The 16,064-nt window shown below is 37.5% G+C and overlaps 1 protein-coding gene across 12 annotated transcripts in view; it reads right to left on the reverse strand.

Annotated features, from left to right (window-relative positions):
* The window catches only part of CRPPA (CDP-L-ribitol pyrophosphorylase A), a 417,735-nt gene that overhangs the window by 373,031 nt on the left and 28,640 nt on the right, over positions 1-16,064 (reverse strand). The gene's annotated exons all lie outside the window — the stretch shown is intronic.

The following is a 16,064-nucleotide window of genomic DNA, read 5'->3' on the forward strand; positions in this document are numbered from 1 at the left end:
AGCCTGTGCGCCACTGTTAAGTCCATGCTCTAGAGCCCTGGAGCCATAACTACTGAGCCGGCAAGCTACAACTACTGAAGCCCGTGTGCCCTAGAACCCATGCTCCACAACAAGAGAAGCCACTACAATGAGAAGCCCGTGTACAGCAACTCAAGAATAGCCCTGCCTGCCACATCTAGACAAAGACAATGCACAGCATGAAGACCCAGTGCAGCCAAAAAAACCCCACCAATCTCAAACCACTACAGTTCTATACAGTAAGATATATAAATAATTTTTCATGGGTCCAAAATCCTTTTCATCACAGGCTATTGAAGTCAAATACTAAAAAAGGATGTTCAGATAAAATTGGACACTCCCTGAAGATGGGAGGCAGAAAGTGACTATCCTCCAGGAATGAAATGGTTACACATGAATATTTACTTGTTAATGTGCCTTCAAGTATTTAATTTACACATTGGATCATTAAGGAAAAAACACATTCCCTAAGATCTCCAAAATAAGCTCTGCCACGACCCAAATGACAATGAATTTCTGTCTTGCTCTAATTCCTGTGAAAAACAGCTCCCTTCAAACACAGCATTCATGTGAAGCTCCCCGAAGCAAAATGTCCACTGATTTCAAACTGCTCTGATGAAAGCTCTCATTAATAGATGCATCTAAATTTTAAAAAGACACCTTATCTGACAGTTTTTCCCTTTACCTTTAATAAAGTTACACTGTAATATAGTCTTGAAGGTCAATACCATACAGCTACCTTGGTGAAGTAGCCTTAAAATGAAGTTCCCAGTTAGGATAATTAACCCAACTGTCTTATATTAACTGTAAAATGTCTTATCTTTCATATAAATGCAGCATATAACATTAATACCTAAGAAGAATTTGGTCTCCAGGAGACCACATCTGAGAAAGATAGACTGTCCACAAACTAGTTTACAAAAGCTAAGGGATTGGCTGAAAATCAAAGCTAATGTGTGAGCCAAGCAGACAGTGTACAAACTGTGTCGCCATTTCCAATGACTCAAGCAGAGATTTGAAGCCTAGGCATAAAAGCAAAAGTGAAGAGAGAGCCAGGGCTGATAGGGAGTGATTATGTCCAAGTGGATGAAAGACAGGTAAAGAGCAAGCCCATTTGGTAGCTCTATTTTTAGCTTTTTAAGGATCTTTCATGCAGTTCTCCATAGTGGCTGTACCAGGTTACATTACCACTAGCAGTGTAGGAGGGCTACCTTCTCTCCACACCCTCTCCAGCATTCACAATGTGTAGACGTTTTGATGATGGCCATCCTGACCAGAGGTGATATACCTCATTGAAGTTTTGATTTGCACTGCTTTAATAATTAGTGATGTTGAGCATCTTGAAAAGATGAGCTTTTTAGCCATCTGTGTATCTTCTCTGGAGAAATCTTTTTTTTTTAAAATATTGAGCTACGTGAGCTATTTGTGTATTCTAGAGATCAATCCCTTGTCAGTTGCTTCACTTGCAAATATTTTCTCCTATTCTGAGGGCTGTCTTTTCATTTTGTTTATGATTTCCTTTGTTGCATAAAAAGCTTTTAAGTTTCATTAGGTCCCATTTATTTTTGGTTTTATTTTTATTACTCTAGGAGGTGGAAGCAAAAAGATCTTGCTGTGATTTATGTCAGAGTGTTCTGCCTATTGTTTTTCTCTAAAAGTTATATAGCATCCAGCCTTTAATTCATTTTGAGTTTATTTTTGTGTATGGTGTTAGTGAGTGTTCTAATTTCATTCTTTTACACGTGGCTGTCCAGTTTTCCCAGCACCACTCATCAAAGACACTGTATTTTCTCCAGCACATATTCCTGCCTCCTTTGTCATAGATTAGCTGATCCAGCAATCCCACTTCTTAGCATATATTCAGAGAAAACTATAATTCAAAAAGATACATGCACTCCAATGTCCACTGAAGCACTATTCACAACAGCCAGGACATAGAAGCAACCAAAATGTCCATCAACAGAGGACTAGATAAAGAAGATGTGGAACATATATACAATGGAGTATTACTCAGCCATAAAAAAAGAAAGAATGCCATTTGCAGCAACATGGATGGACCTACAGAGGGTCATACTGAGTAAAGTCAGAGAAAAACATTACATGATATCACTTATATGTGGAATCTAAAAAAAGGGTACAAATGAATTTATCTGCAGAAATAGAGATAAATAGAGTTACAGATGTAGAAAACAAACTTACAGTTACAAGGAAGTAAGGTGGGGGTGAGGGATAAATTAGGAAGCTGGGATTAACATATACACACTATATAAAATAGATAACTAATAAGGACAGGGAATACAGCACAGGGAACTCTATCCAGTACTGTGTAATGACTTCTATGGGAAAAGAAACTAAAACAGAGTGAAGAAACATAGATATATAGATATACAGATATATATATGGTCTGATTCACTTTGCTGTACACTTGAAACTAACACAACATTATAAATCAACTATATTCCAACAAATTTTTTTAAAAAAACAGCAAACCCAACTTGTCAAGCTAACACCTATCAGCAGAGGTTTTAGAAGACAAGACAGGAAAGGAATGCACACGTGTACATAGTGCTTTTTAAGGAAAAACACACAGTTCTATTTCAACTACTTATAGTTCACTCTATGCCAGACTATGACATAACATTAAAAGAACATGAGATACACAAAATGTCACAAAGAGTTGTACAGAGTCTCTTCCCAGCAAAACAACTGTAAATAAAGAAAAGCATTTTTCAAAAACAACCATTCGAAGTCTTTGAAAATTGTCCTAAGGGTATTCAACAAATTAACATTTAAGAATCTCTCTTAAATCTTGGAAAGAATAAAGCCTGTGGTACTAGAACCATCATTCGTTTTTTCCTTCATTCCACAACACCCAGCTCAGTGTGACTCGAGTTCCACTCAGAGTAGGTGTGGCCAAGAAGATAGGCCTCCCTGCACCCCTAGCTCCCAGTGGGAGGGGCAGAGTGTAGCATTTCCCAGCCCACTCAATTCCAAGACACAAAGGCTCAATTACAGACAAGTGTGGCCAAGAGGTGGTAAGAGAGTCCTTCTCCCACACAGCTTCCACCCACAGAGTGAAGACCTACCCCTCGCATGGTAGGCAGAGAACACTGGGGCCCTCATCACCCTTGGCCCAGTTCACACAGAGGGCAAAGGTTCTATGCTGGAAGAAGCAAAAAGAAGAGGAGTCTATTGCCTCCAGGCAGCACCTTACTCATGAAGAAGTGGTGTACGCTCAAACAGCATGCGTACTGATAGCCCCAAAACACAGGCATGGTGACTTTTCACAGGGAGAAAAACAAGCTCTAATAACAGACGACTATGAAGCTCTCCCCAAGGGGATTCACTTAATTGGAAGTGAGTGTGAGAAAGTTTAAGAATAAGTACACTCTCAAACAGAGATCAGCATGGTAAGCAATTAAGAGAAAGGTGATCGCTTCATGAGAGCAAAAAGCTGAACCATAGGCAAGCTAGTTTATCAGAGACAACCAGAACAAGAGACAGCTAACAAGAACCTTCTACCAATCCCCAGAGTCAGAGCAAACCTCAAATACTGGCTTCACAAACTACCCCTGCCAAGGGGCCAGAATTTAATTGGATGAAACCGTAGGGTACTCTATGTACTGGGCATTGGTCCAAAGCAAAACAACCGTTAGCAGACAATGAATGGAGCTTATCAGTTGGGTGTCAGAGGCAGACAGTATAACAGAGAGATAAGACTGCTAAAACCATTGTCATTCCCTAATGACTAAACACACATCTAGAACTCCACCCTCTGTGAATTGACTTCAGAGGTTTTGCCCTGTACAGGAACAAGACTGTGACTTTTCCGGTTTATTTTAGTAGCCAAGAAAATAAGCCCTACAGGGATAAACAAAATACATTTTCTAAAATATGCATTTTTTAACAACAAAAAATGGAAAGACATGCATCCAAGCAGGAAGGTGAATCTATACAAAGGAAAAAAAAAAAAAGGAACAGAAACACCCTGTGAGAGGACCAGATATCACACTTAGGCAGGTATTACAAACATGTTCAAAGAAAAAAAGGATACTATGTGTAAACAAAGTATGATGACCATTAGTATCATCAATATTAAGAATAGATATCTTAAAAACTGAGTAGCAATTTTAGATTTAAACATTAACTATAATGAAAAATTCACTAGAGAGGTTCAATAATAGATTTGAACTGAAGAATAGCTGAATTTAAAGTTAGATCAATAGATTATACAAAGAAAAATGAACAGATTCACCAAGATATGCAGGACATCATTACAGACATTTCTGTAATAGGAGTACCAGAAGGAGAATAAAGGCAAGAAAGGAGCAGAAAAAATATTCAAAGAAATTATGATTGAAAATTTCCCAAGAAAAACAATCTCCACACTCAAGGAGCTCAATATATTTTTAAAGCAGAATACACACTAAGAAATTTATATCCAGAGACATCATAGTAAAAAATGAAAAAGCTAAAATTACAAGAAAAAAATGTTGAAAGCAACCAGAGAAAAATGTTTTATCATTAACAAGAGAACACCAATAAGATTAACACAGATTCTAATCAGAAACAATGGAAGGCAGAAGGCAGGTAGGTGATATGATAACTGTTCAAAATAAAAACCTGTTAAACGTAAAGTCCAGCAAAATGAGCATTTACAAAAATCAGATCAAAATAACGTCTCAAGAGCAAACAAGCAGATTTTATGTCTAGCCGATTCACCCTACAAACTTCAAGCTAAAAGAAAGCCAAGTGTAGACAGTAATTCAAATCCACATGAAAAAAAAGACCACCATTAAAAAAAAAAAACAAGAAAAAGAGTATAAATGTCTATTTCTCCTGTCTTATGAGGTTTAAAAAGAAACTGTATAAAATATATAAGTAACTGATCAACCTATAACATTGAAACATGTATTTGACAAAAATAGCATAAAAGATTAGTGAAAGTGTATTATAGGAAGAAAATAATGGTATCTTGAATCCACAGTAACAAGTGAAAACTGAAAATAGAAAACAAGAAGGTTAATATGACATTAGGCTTCCCAGGTGGTGCCATTCCTTATAAATATAGCTCACCTTTCTTCTCAGCTTCTATAACTGTTGTAAAATAAGATGAGGTGATAACAACAGTGGATTATTGGTTTTCTAACATACATACATCTGTCTAACGCTAAATAGAACAAAAAGGCAGAAGAGGGAATAGAGCTATTTAAGGGTAACATTCCTGTATCTTTCTAGATTTTAGTTAGCATATATCTGGATTATATTAAGTTATATACTATAAGCCCTGGAATAGCCACTAAGAAAACAAAAGTTGAAATGAAAAAATAAGCAAATTAATGTTCCAATAGAAAATATTCTTTTAATATGAAAGAAAGCAGTAATGAGGAAAGACACACAAGAAACAGAAAATAAACTGGCCAATGTAAACTCAAAAATATCAATAACATTAAATTTAAGTGGATTAAACAATCTAAAGTCATATTGTCAAACTGGACTAAAAACCCAACTGTATGCTATGTATAGGAAACAAAAATTTGAGATTCAAAGATCAAAATACACTGAATACAGAAGGATGAAAAAGGATATCGAGCTAACAGTAACCATAAGAAAGCTGAAGTAGCTATATCAGAAAAAAAAGAGATAAAATCCTTTTGTAATTAAAAAAGAAAGGGCAATTCAACAAAATATAAAAATTCATCTAACAGATCCCCAAGTACATGAAGCAAAAATTGGTAGGACTTAAAGGAGAAATAAATAATCCAACCACTGGAGACATCAACATCCTACTTTAAATAAGGAGTAGAACAACTAGGCATTATGGAAATAAGATTTGAAAAGCAGTATAAACCAACTATACCTAACATATTGAATACTCCACCAACAAGACTACGTTCTTCTAAAGCGTACATGGAGAATTCTCCAGATCAGACCAAATACTAAGCCATAAAAAAGACACAATAAATTTTTAAAAATTAGAGTCATATTAAATATGTTCTCTGACCTTAAGAGTGAAATTAGAAAGCAGTAGTGCAGCCAAATGGTTGTCTGAGGAGGCCCTACAAATAGCTGAGAAAAGAAGAGAAGAGAAAAGCACAGGAGAGAAGTAAAGATATACCCATGTGAATGCAGAGTTTCAAAGAATAGCAAGGAGAGTTAAGAAAGCCTTCCTCAGTGATCAATGGCAAAGAAACAGAGGAAAATAATAGAATGAGAAAGACTAGCAATCTCTTCAAAAAAAATTAGAGATACCAAGGGAACATTTCATGCAAAGATGGGCTCAATAAAGGGCAGAAATGGTAGGGACCTAATAGAAGTACAAGATATTAAGAAGAAGTGGCAAGAATACACAGAAGAACTGTACAAAAAAGATCTTCATGACCGAGATAACCACAAGGGTGTAATCACTCACCTAGAGCCAGACATCCTGGAATGCGAAGTCAAGTGGACCTTAGGAAGCATCACTACGAACAAAACTAGGGGAGGTGATGTAATTCCAGCTGAGCTATTTCAAATCCTAAAAGATGATGCTGTGAAAGTGCTGCACTCAATATGCCAGTAGATTTGGAAAATTCAGCAGTGGCCACAGGACTAGAAAGGGTCAGTTTTCATTCCAATCCTAAAGAAAGGCAATGCTAAAGAATGTTCAAACTACCACACAATTGCACTCATCTCACCCACTAGCAAAGTAATACTCAAAATTCTCCAAGCCAGGCTTCAACAGTATGTGAACCGTGAACTTCCAGATGGTTAAGCTGGATTTAGAAAGGGCAGAGAAACCAGAGATCAAATTGCCAACATCCGCTGGATCATTAAAAAAGCAAGAGAGTTCCAGAAAAACATCTACTTCTGCTTTATTGACTATGCCAAAGCCTTTGACTGTATGCATCACAACTAACTGTGGAAAATTCTTCAAGAGATGGGAATACCAGACCATCTGACCTGCCTCCTGAGAAATCTGTATGCAGGTCAAGAAGCAACAGTTAGAACTGGACATGGAACAACAGACTGGTTCCAAATCAGGAAAGGAGTATGTCAAAGCTGTATATTGTTACCCTGCTTTTTTAAATTATATGTAGAGTACATCATGCAAAATGCCGGGCTGGATGAAGCACAAGCTGGAATCAAGATTGCAGGGAGAAATATCAATAGCCTCAGATGTGCAGATGACACCACCTTTATCACAAAAAGTAAAGAGGAACTAAAGAGACTCTTGATGAAAGTGAAAGAGGAGAGTGAAAAAGCTGGCTTAAAACTCAACATTCAAAAAACGAAGATCATGGCATCTGGTCATTTATCTGGAGCAAATAAAAACTCAAACTCAAAGATACCCACTTCTTTGTTCACTGTAGCATTACTTATAATAGTCAAGACATGGAAACCTAAATGGCCACCATGAAAGAAAAGATAAAGAAAATGTAGAATACATACAATGGAATATTAATCAACCATAAAAAGAATGAAATTCTGTCATTTTCAATGACATATGAAGAACTCAAGGGCATTATGCTAAGTGAAATAATTCAGACAGAAAGACAAATACTATATGATCCCACTATGTGGAACCTAACCAAAACAAAAAACAAAGATAGCTCATCAATACAGAGAACAAGCTGTTGCGGGGAGGGGGCAAAACGTGTGAAAGAAGTCAAAAGGTACAAACTTTCAGGTACGAAATAGGTCATGGGGATGTAATACAGTTAATACTATAATGCATATTCAAAAGTTGCTAAAAGAATAGATCGTTAAGTGTCTTCAGAAGAAATTCTGTAACTATGTATGATGATACTGACTTATTGTGGTAATTTCTCAATGTATAAAAATGTTGAAACATTATGTTGTATATCTGAATCCAGTATGCTGTATATATAGGTCAAAAAATGTTCTAGAGAACCAAAAAGTAATATGGGAATTAAGAACACAGCCACTGAACAACAGACTACTAAATGAATCAGAGAAGTCACTGTGATATTTTGAGAGCAGCAACATACACAAGGTAATGTAACCTGAGAATGCAGCTAAAGTATTTACAGCTGGGATTGTCCATATGAAAAAAGACATTTTCAAAATCAAAAACCTAACCTTCCACCTCAAGATATTGGAAAAAGAGAAAGACTAAAGTTAACGGAGGCATAGTGAACATAAAAGCAGAAAATAGGAAAAGAGAGGAAAAAACAAAACCAAAAGTTGGTTCTTTGAAAAGATTTAACCACTTTTTTCTAGTTTAGCTAAAGGTTTGCAAAACTCAAAAAAGTAGTATCAGGAGTACAAGTGTTGATATTTCCACTAACCTTGTAGAAATAAGAAGAAAACTGCAAGTGTATTTTAACACATTAGGTTACAGATAAAATTACAATGTTCCAGAAAGACAAAACCAAAACTACCTCAAAGATAGAAAATTTGAATAGACTTTTAATAAAATTAGGCATTTTTTAATTTCCCACAAAGAAAGCCCAGGCCCAGATGGCTTCACTGGTTATGTATAATAAAAGAAAAAAAACCGAGGAAACCAGAATTGAAAGAGACGCGTGTACCCCAATGTTCATCGCAGCACTGTTTACAATAGCCAGGACATGGAAGCAACCTAGATGTCCATCAGCAGACGAATGGATAAGGAAGCTGTGGTACATATACACAATGGAATATTACTCAGCCATTAAAAAAAATACATTTGAATCGGTTCTACTGAGATGGATGAAACTGGAGCCCATTATACAGAGTGAAGTAAGCCAGAAAGAAAAACAACAATACAGTATACTAATGCATATATATGGAATTTGAAAGATGGTAACGATAACCCTATATGCGAGACAGAATAAGAGACACAGATGCATGGAACAATTTTATGGACTCTGAGGGAGAAGGTGAGGGTGGGACGTTCTGGGAGAATAGCATTGAAACATGTACATTATCATATGTGAAACAGAACACCATTCCATGTTCGATGCATGTGACAAGGGCTCAGGGCCGGGGCAATGGGATGATCCAGAAGGATGGGATGGGGAGGGAGGTGGGTGGGGGGGTCCAGGAAGGGGAACACATGTAAACCCATGGCTGATTCATGTCAATGTATGGCAAAAACTATTACAATATTGTAAAGTAATTAGCCCCCAACTAAAATAAATAAATTTATTAAAAAAAAAAAAAAAAACTGTAAACACCAATTCCTCACACTATCCCTAAAGGCAAAAAAGAGGAACACTTTCCAACACATTATTTATGACAAGTATTACCAAAACCAGAGACATCACCAAAAAACCTAACTACAGATAAATATCCCAGAAAAATACAAAAAAAAAAAAACCCACAAAAGTCAAGATAACAAACGAAATTTGGCAACAAGTAGTATTGTGTACCATGACCAAGTGGGATTTATCCCAAGAAATTAATAATAAACATACCAAAAAAAAAAAAATCAACGTAATACACCATGTTAATAGAATAAAGAACAAAAAGATACGAATAACTCAATAGACTTAGAAAAAGTATCTGACAATATCCAACACTCCTTTCATGAAAAAACCCATGCAACAAACTAACAGCAAAGAACTTGCTTCATCTGATCAAGGGCATCTATAAAACGTCCACAGTTGACATCATACTTAATGGTGTGATGACTCAATGTTTTCCTTTCAACATCAGGAACAAGGATGTCTACTGTTGCCACTTTCAATAAAAGTACTGGAAGTTCTCGTCAGGGCAGTTATGCAGGAAAATCTAATACAGGCATCCAAGAAAACTAAAACTGTCTTCATCTGCAGATGACTTAATCTTGTATACAGATAATTCTAATGCATCCATTAAAAAAAAGTATTAGAACAAATAAACTAGTTCAGCAAGAATGCGGAGGACAAGATTAATACACAAAAGTATATTTCTAAATATTAACAATGAACAATCCAAAAGTAATTCATTTACAGTACCTTCAAAAAGAACACTTAGGAATATATTTAACAAAAGTATAATATATTTAGATATAGTCAGTAAGTGCAAAACATGCTAAGAACTACAAAAAATTTCCTACCTCTTATCAAAAGGCCAACATCTCCACATACTTACTGGCATCCATTCCTTCCCATGCAGGTCTTCATACAATAGTCTGTCCTGCCTCAATTTTTATTCTTCTATTAAATTGTCTCTATTTTTAGAGACAAACTGCTTAGACAAATTGCTTGGAATACAAGCAATTTGTGACATCTCCCATCATTAAATCAGTCTTCCATTGATCATACATCTGCCAGCTATTATCAAATTTCTCCACACCAGTTTAAAGTAAAACTGTTTCAAACAATTGTCTGTACTATACTACACCTTATCTGTAATTTTTCTCTCCTCCCATGCATGTTATGGTCTACTTTTATTAGGATTTTATCTCCACTACTCCACAAAATAAATTTTTCAAGCTCACAATGAGCCTCCACATTGCTCTTTATCTTCTTGAGGACGTCTGTTCACTTGGTTTTCAGAAACCATTATCACCAAGGAAACCCTCTCATCTTTCCACACTTGAAATACTAGATCTTTAAATCCTCCTCCTAAGTGGAGAGTACTTCCAGAGCTCAGACCTCAGACTCCCCTAGCTACATTCATTCCATAGGTGACCTCCTCAATCCCGTAGCTTCAAGTATCAATACCATCTTACACTAGACCATGAAAATCTATACATCCAACCCAGAAAGTTCTCTTTAAATCTGGACTTGTACATCCAAATAGCTATTTAACATCTGTTCGTTTCAAAACATACATCTGGACAATAAAATCAAAGTTCTGGTTTCACCCATACCACACACCCCAAACTGGCTTCTCTACACACTTTCCCATCTATATACACATCTATTCTTCTAGTCATTCTTACCAAAAACCTTGAAGGTCATTGTTTTTTCCTCTGTCTTACATTTCATAATGAATCCATCAGCAAAACATCAGTTTCAAGTATCACAAATCTGCCCAACTTTTCAGTTTCTACTGCCACAATCTGAATCCAAGGCACCCATGTTCACTCTCTCAGATCCCACACGTGAAGCAGTGATCATGAACGCATTATAGCTGCAGAGTCACATGAACAGGTTTCTACCAACATACTGTGCAAAAAACATGCCATCAAAATATATGTAAAACAGTTAAAAATCTGATGAATGTGTGAATTATACCTCAACAAAAAAAAATAAAACCAAACTAGTATGTTCTTTAGGGAAACATGCTACAAAGTTGAACAAAAGGGCAAGAAAAACATAAAACTGAACAAAAGGGCAAGAACAAAAGCCTGCTTACTTGCCCCCAGGCTTCTCTGTCTGGGGGAAGTAAACACAATCAAGGCAAGGACAGAGCAACTAGTTGTGTTCTATTTATTACACCACGTGGTATATCTCCAAGTGTCTGAAGTTCTCTGCATGTTTTCAGTATTTTTAAACAGAGGATTTCTAAGATGTATATCTATGGACCCTCATTTTGATTACTGAAAACTAATATTAAGAGTAGAGATCATTCAGAACTTGGATGTCATTACGGTAGGACTAGTATGTTCCAGAAATTACTAGGTTGTTTTCTATGGAAGCCAGAACATCAGTTGGAAAGTAACACAACGTAAAGACAACTGAAAGCACAAGCTGGCCACCAGCTTCCTAAGTCTCACTAAACAAAAGGCCCATGAAAAGGGTAACAAGTGAAAATAACTCCTCTGTGGAAGTATGGGCAAAGTCAGTTGCCTTTAAAATACAACTGAAAAGTTTGTTTTCTGAAACATAATTGCCAAGTTATCAAACATACTCTCTCCGTGGGAATTAGCCTAATAAGCTCTGAATGGAAGCTTAACAGCTCAGCACTACAGTGACTACTTGCCTCTCAGGCTAATCTATCAAGTATTTCCACTTGTCAATGCATGGAAATCATCATAGATACAAATCATTCAATATGGAATAATGAACCCCACCTCTACAGTTTACTTTTAAAAGCAAAATTGAACAATGCTTATCATCCATCCACACAGCAGGTACTAACACGCATTCCTCCTCAGGGATCTGCATTCAAGCTAATTATGACACTCTACAACAGAAACCCTGACTAGGTAATTACCATTTCAGTTAGCTGAGTTGTCTTTATTCAGAGACTACTTAATAAATGTTTACAGAATAACATCTTTAAAGCTGATCATTGTAAGTTATGAGATTTTTTTACTATTTAACATTTTTATAGTAGAATACTTCCAATCTCCTTTTACAAGGAAAGAATCCATAGCTTATTCAGTATAGAAATATAAATTTTAGGAAAATCTGTACAAATTGTCCTATTACTACAAAGTATCCCTAAATTTGAATATGCAACAAAAAGGAATTAGGAGCCCCCATTGTATACTAAACTTTGATTCTGGAAAATTGGAGTAATACCATTTGTGTAAAACTTAATGCGATCAGAGATATACTTGGATATCCACTAAAGTTTAATTCCTAAGTATAATTATTTCCCCTTGGTCTACCCTTTCCAACTTCATTTTCAAATAATTAATTGAACAGATACACAAGGGCAGAGAGTTTCAGGTAATAAAGCAAAACAAAGCCACCCACAAAGGATTAATCTCCAAAATATACAAACAGTTCATACAACTCAATATCAAAAAACAAAAAACCCAATCAAAAAATGGGCAGAAGATCTAAATAGACATTTATCCAAAGACGACATACAGATGACCAAAAGGCACATGGAAAGATGCTCAACAATCATTATTAGAGAAATGCAAATAAAAACTACAATAAGGTATCATCTCACACAAGTTAGAATGATCATTATCAAAAAGTTTACAAATAATAAATGCTAGGGAGGGTGTGGGGGCTTCGCTGGTGGCTCAGCTGGTAAAGAATCTGCCTGCAATGTGGGAGACCTGGGTTCAGTTCCTGGGTTGGGAGGATCCCCTGGAGGACAGCATGACAATCCACTCCAATATTCTTGCCTGGAGAATCCTCATGGACAGAGAATCCTCATGGACAGAGGAGTCTGGTGGGCTACAGCCCATGGGATCGCAAAGAGTTGGACACAACTGAGTGACTAAGCACAGAGAGGGTGTGGAGAAAGAAAACCCTCCTACACTGTTGGTGGGAATGTAAATTGGTACAGCCACTGTGGAGAACAATATGGACATTCCTTAAAAAAGAGCTATCATATGATCCAGCAATCCCACTTCTGGGCACATATCCAGAGAAAACCATAATTTGAAAAAATACATGCACCCCAGTGCCCACCCCAGTACTATTTACAACAGCCAAGACATGGAAGGGACTGTGAACATCCATCAACAGATGAATGGATAAAGAAGATGTGTGTGTGTGTGTGTGTGTGTGTGTGTGTGTGTGTGTGTGTGTGTGTGTGTGTGTGTGTGTGTGTGTGTGTGTGTGTGTGTGTGTGTGTGTGTGTGTGTGTGTGTGTGTAATGGAAAACAAGTCAGCCATAAGAAATAATGAAATAATGCCATTTGCAGCAACATGGATGAACCTTGAGATGATCATACTAAGTAAGTCAGAGAAAGAAAAATATATGATATCATTTATATGTGGATCCTAAAAAATAATACAAATGAACTTATTTACAAAACAAACACACTCACAGACTTTGAAAACAAACTTATGGTTCCAAAAGGCGAAAGGGGTGGGGGAGGGATACATTAGGAGGTTGCGATAAACATATACACACTATGATATATAAAATAGATAATCAGCAAAGCACCTACTGTATAGCACAGGGAATTCTACTCAATAATCTGTAATAACCTATATGGGAAAAGAATGCAAATAATAGATATATATATAACTGAATTACTTTGCTATATGCCTGAAACTACCACAACACTGTAAATCAACTATACTCCAATATAAGACAAAAATTAAATAAAATAGTCCAGAACACACTGCATAAAATTATAAAACTGGGTAAAGTGTATTCTCAATATACATACATATTAACTTTAGCAGAATTTCCCAAGTGTTGTTCATCATAGCTAAATAATCATGATGCATAGCTTTAAGAGATTCCACATATAACCCATGCCAAAGTTTCTCATTATTTAAATCTCACTGTTTCTCTTCAGATTAACATTTTTCTAACAAAAATTAATGCTGCTAACTATCCTACAGCACATGGACTACCCCACCCCTCAAAAAATAAAGAATTATCTTACTCAAAATGTCTATCATGCTAACAATGAGAAACCTTGTGCCTGGTTGATATTCAAATATGGCCTAGAGCCTGGCTTCAGACACAAAAATCCCTATTTTACATATTGCAAAAATCCAATACAGGAAGTATAGGAGACCTTGTATTATGAGAAAAGATAAACCTGGGAAAAGGTCCCAGGCAGTCATACCCCTTAGGTAAACACTCTTTCTGTAAATTGGTCTGCAGAGATGTGGCAAGCAAAAAATCAGTGCCCAAACCCTAATTTCATAGTAACTTGGAGGCAAGGATGGGGAGGGCAGGAACACGAGGATTTCAAGCGAAGAGATGACACCTAATGCCAGGGAAGAGCAAAATTAAAAGCACACAAAATACATATCCCCTATTTCCTGTGGCTCACATACCATACTAACAGTCAAGTCCAGTCAGTCCAGTTCCCTGAACATCTTAGTACTATCTACTTCCCTATCCACTTCATTTGGCTTAAATAGATTTCATCATCACTCAGCTGCATCACTACTATAGATCCCAAACTAATTTCAGTTCCCTTGAACTCTTCCTTTAGTCAACCTACCAAACCAGGCATACAGTCATCCTTGTAGAATTCAAGTCTTATCATTCTCTGCTCAAAACTCAGTGGCTCCCTCTTACCTATGGATCAAATCCAAGGAAAGGAATCAGTGACAACTAGTGAATTCCAATCTGCAATGATTCCAGAGACACTGAAAAAGACATTGAAGTGGTTCTATCCAGTTGAACAGGGCAGGTCTGGAATTCAGAAGCAAGAAGCCAAGAATAAGAGAGATTTAGGCCAACGTTTCTGTGGGAGTTAAAACAAGTGCATACAGATATGTTTTACCCATCAAAATAATAGTCTTAGAGGGGTGGTCCTAAGATGCTGGAGGAATAGAACAGGGAAATCACTTTCTCCCCCACAAATTCATCAAAAGAACATTTGAACGCTGAGCAAATTCCACAAAACAACTTCTGAATGCTGGCAGAGGACACCAGGCACCCAGAAAGGCAGCCCATTGTCTTCAAAAGGAGGTACGACAAAATATAAAAGATAAAAAGAGAGACAAAAGAGTTAGGGACGGAGACCCGTCCAGGAGTGGGAGTTGTAAAAAAGGAGAAGTTTCCAAACACAAGGAAACCCTCTGACCAGTGAGTTTGTGGGGAGTTTTGGAATCTCAGAGGGCAACATAACTGGGAGGAAAAATAAGTAAATAAATAAAACCCACAGATTACGTGCCTAACAGCAACTCCCAGCGGAGAAGTAGCCCAGATGCTCGCATCCGCCACCAGCAAGCGGGACTGAGCAGGGAGGCCTGGGCTGCATTGCTTAGGGTAAGGAACGGGACTGAATGCCCTGAGGGCAAACCGAGGGAGCTAACGTGAGACAGCAATCCAAACTGTGGGATAGCCAGAGAGAGAGGAAAAAAAGAGAGAGCGAGAGAACTTTCCCATAAAAAGCTCTAACCTAAGGCACCGCTGGGCCACTCACAGAACAACGGACTGAGTAAATACCACAGGAGAGCTAGCTGGCAGCAGACCAGCCCATCCCCTGAAGGAGGCAGGGAGACAGGCGGCTGGCAGCCAGAGCCGGAAAGGGGCAAACTCAGCCCCAGAGATGGCATCCTCTACCAAACTGCGAGCAGGCTCCCAGTTGCTAACCAAGTCTTCCTGGGATCCTGGATGGTTGACATCCACCGGGAGGGTTGCAGCCAGAGATCAGCTCCCCAGAGGAGATACACAGCACACCCTAGAAACCGAGCGGCTGGGACAGGGGAGGCGATAGGACACATCACACCTAAGGAGAGTGCGCTCACCAAGCACCTGGTCACCTGAGCTGCTCAGACCTGGGAAGGGCACAAAACGCAGGCCCA

This window comes from Giraffa tippelskirchi, chromosome 10 (genome assembly GCF_054371585.1).
Source record: "Giraffa tippelskirchi isolate mGirTip1 chromosome 10, T2T-mGirTip1v1.2.pri, whole genome shotgun sequence".
NCBI classification, from domain to species: domain Eukaryota; kingdom Metazoa; phylum Chordata; class Mammalia; order Artiodactyla; family Giraffidae; genus Giraffa; species Giraffa tippelskirchi.